We start from the raw sequence: 3,784 nt of genomic DNA on the forward strand, positions 1-3,784 counted from the left end.
ATTGATAGCAAGCCCATTCCTAGAGTCACAGGTTATCAAGATCAGTGAAAGCAAGCCGTGCTTCAGCGTCAGGATGGATGACTTGGGCTCCCCTGGGTAGATTGTAGTGTGGGGTGTTATTCAGGAAGTCTACCGTATGGCTTCAGATTCCAGAGTGAACAAGTGCCTAGTCTGTACTGCAAATAAGAAAGCTAGAACTCAGAAAACGAATGCATAACAGGGCGTGCAACTACAGAAAATGACAGAAGCCAGGAGAACATGTCTGGGGACAACATTAGTGTAAAGATCAGGGCAGAGGAATTATTCAAGTACGACCAAAAAGTGCAAGTTTAGCAGTCAGGTGGAGGCAGGGTGAGAAACATGTGGAAACAGCTTCTGTTTCCTGGGGGAAAGCTAAATGTTTATCTGATTTATTTGTTGTTTTATTATCAAGTTTAAATACTAAGTGTTTAGGGTCCTAGGTCACTACAGAAACAAACCGACAACATAGGTCAGGATGTGCCAGCGTTTGAGAACCGAGTGAGGCGAAAGGTGAAGCGGGGGACAGAAATGTTCACAATGAAACCAATGGGAGTCAGTCACATACGCACGAAGATGCTCTAGACGAATTGGAAGGTGTATTACAGCCTCGTGGAAGGGCTGCACCTTCCTGTAAGGAAAAATGAAGATGTTCGTATGTTCTTTGTCAGCTGGACCCCCGATCGACTCTATGTACACATGCTGTCACGTTGCAGCCCAGAGCCTGAACCTGAACACACGACTCCCTGATCTCTCAGCACTGTCTGCTCTGCTATGACTCTCCCTACAGGTCTCAGGTGTGTGCAGGGACCATCTTGTACTTCAGTGCACCCCAGGAAGAATTTCCACATCTCTGCAGTGTGCAGGGACGCACTTCATCCCCCTTGAAAATTCCTCTCTGCGCTGCCTCTCCTCCTGAGGTAGCTCCTTGGACTGAGAGACCACGTTGCCCTAGACACCCAGAATGAGCAACAAGAAAATGGTGAGTTCTACAGCCCACGGGGCTGTTCTTACCATAAATCAGCCCTGGTTTTTGTGGAAACAGCTGTGTGCTGTGGGCATGTGGTTCCTCAGTGAAAGAGGAAGGCAAAGAGTCAAATCCCTCAGCAGAACTGTCAGGTCCGTTTCTCTAGTTAGAGTCCTGGTTTTGGTGGTGAGCTCGGGAGAAAGAAGGGGCTTTCCACTCCCACGGACAGTTACAGTCTCTGACACTCTAGGGGGAGGTTCTACCCTGCCCTACAGGGTCTGCCTGTAGTTCTACCCTGTCCTGTAGAGTCGCTGTGAGTTTTAATCAACGGAATGCAGTTAGGTTTCTTATATTGAGTGTTCTCTATGTACTGGACATTTCTTGTGCCGTTTATAACTTAAAACAGTTGCATATCCAGTACACCTTTGGTACAAGATTAAAGGTTGGTACGTTGTGGGAAGGAACCAGAATGGACATTTATAAATAGGTGCCTTTAAGAATTGGGTGCCTGAGATCACCTGTCACCCTCATGTGACACCAGTCTGGGTCCCTGTGGGGTTATGACCCCCACTCTCTCACCTGCTGTGTCTGCTCTCGGAGGTTCTCTGCCAGAGTCTGGACATGGAGGCACTGAGGCTGTGAAGGGGGCCTGTCTCTCCAGAGACAATCTCTTAGATCAACAGGTTTCCTTTGTTGGTGCTGGTTTTTTAGGGGTTTTCATGGCGCTGTGACACTGGTGTGCGATTCCAAACTGCAGCTCCTCCAGTGAGGTGTCGTGGGTAGAGAAGTGGGTCGGATGTTGAGCATCCTGGTGGGGGGATTGTCCTTGGGGGGATGGGAGTGGTCCCTTGGTGTCATGTCAGGTGTGAGACCAGAGCCGTCAGTCTAATGGGGTTCAGGGTGTGACCTCCAGGCTGGTCTCAGTTAGTTTGGGATTGCTCTTGCCCTGAGACGCTGAGAGTGTGGGAACCAGGGATCCTTGATGAGGGCCCTCCTCCTCCTCCTTACGCCTCCTTCCTATGTGATTATAAGCCACCACGTACTTCGTGACTCTTCCCCAGTCTTTTATTAGAAACTTAGCTGCTAAAATATTCTCTTTTGTAGAGACACTCAATATGTGAAGGGTGTGCATTTGTATTTAAATTCCTGGGATTGCCCTTTTAGCATGTTACCACTGAGAATTTCAATGCAGTGAATATTAACTTTTCAAATCAGCCTATATTAGAAGTGATGTAAAAATTACTTCAAAAGTTTAATGAAATCATAGGTTCTTCAAGATTGTGGTGATCCTTAACAAGGCATGGTAGAACTTTAGAAATTTTTAAGCTGTTTTGAAATTACTCTTTGTCTGAGGTGAAATGGCTGTACAAAGTCTAATATCCCTACGGATTTGTTTACATCCAGAGTTCACATTTCTAGTCTGGTGATTTGTGCACGTTTGAGACTTTTTAATAACAATTCAGTCTTGTGTTTAGTTGTTTTATTGCGAAAGTGGATTTCTAGTGTGTACACTAAATATTGTAAGGCAAAACATCTCTATTGTGACTTTAAAAATACAGTGCCATTCAATGAGACAGCTTCTGTCAACAGGCAGTGCTGAAAACGTTGAAGCCCTGAACAAGAGCCGTGTACCAACATGTTTGCAAGTCTTCCCAGGCTGCCTCCACGTTTTTACAATGGGGAATGCTACCTGTCTTTTTACTAATCTAAGTTCCACTGGTTACCAGTTTCTAAAGCTGTGATTTTTCTTTCGGTGCTGGCTTACGAAATAGAAAGATGCTTGTTCCTGGCTGCGGATTCCCAAAATGGGTCACATATTTTAATACAGTAGAGTCATTCCTTGACCCTTAGCAAAGGAAAGAGCCTTAAGAAGTTTGTGGGGTCCCACTACTTCTCAGTTCCACTTAAATTGGCCGTCCATACTTTTAAAAGTGAGCATGCTTGTTTGTGTGGATGGCTGCGTTGGCAGGGTGAGACAGCTTCTGTATCTTCATGTCCCAAACAGTACATCGAACTCATCAGTCTGAAGGAAAGGATTGTACCTTAGACACGGGGCTTTGACCGGCGAGCTAGCTCTGGGTCATGAGAACAGGTGCTTTCCTTCTGTTCCCCAGTATCTGGCAGGGCTTTCGGTCAGCGAATGTGTCCCTGGAGAATAATGGCCAGATGCACAGAATTCGGTGCATTAGATAAGAAGTGAAGTCAACAGGAGCATGCACTTCAAGGACTTGGCCTGTCTTTGATCCCGGGCTCTGTAACGTTTTCTGGGCAATGTGAGGTTGTGTTTCATCTTATGAAGGAGGAGAGATTGTGTGTTCATAAGCAATCTGTGTTCATCTGGGTAGACCAGAGAAACAGATCCATAGACACTCATATGAGTATAAGGAAGAGTGTTTTACACAAGATCAGTTGAATATGGAGAAAGCATCCCAGCCTGGTCCAGGTGAAGTCCGTTAGTCCGATATTATCCCATATGTCTGACACCAATCGATAAATTCCTCTTCAAACGCACGAACAACATGCAATGATGCCAAATGCAGGAGGATCACAGCCAAGTGGGTGGGAAGACTTGTACAACGAGTGGCGTTGTAAGCATGTCAGTGCTGGCAGGGGTCTCCATGTGCCTCCTCCAGGTCCAGGGTTCTGGCTGCATCAAGGTAGGTCCATGTGGTAGGTCCCAGGGAGTGAGTCTTGAGTCTTGTCAGTAGTGGGGCTCCAAGGGGTTGAGTAGTGAGAGAAAATGTCTCCCACCTTCAAGGAGGAAATACCAGAGTCTGCCCAGAATCCTCAGGGGAAGGC

This window comes from Echinops telfairi, unplaced genomic scaffold (genome assembly GCF_000313985.2).
Source record: "Echinops telfairi isolate 266 unplaced genomic scaffold, ASM31398v2 ScPeMD7_7470;HRSCAF=8508, whole genome shotgun sequence".
Lineage (NCBI taxonomy): Eukaryota > Metazoa > Chordata > Mammalia > Afrosoricida > Tenrecidae > Echinops > Echinops telfairi.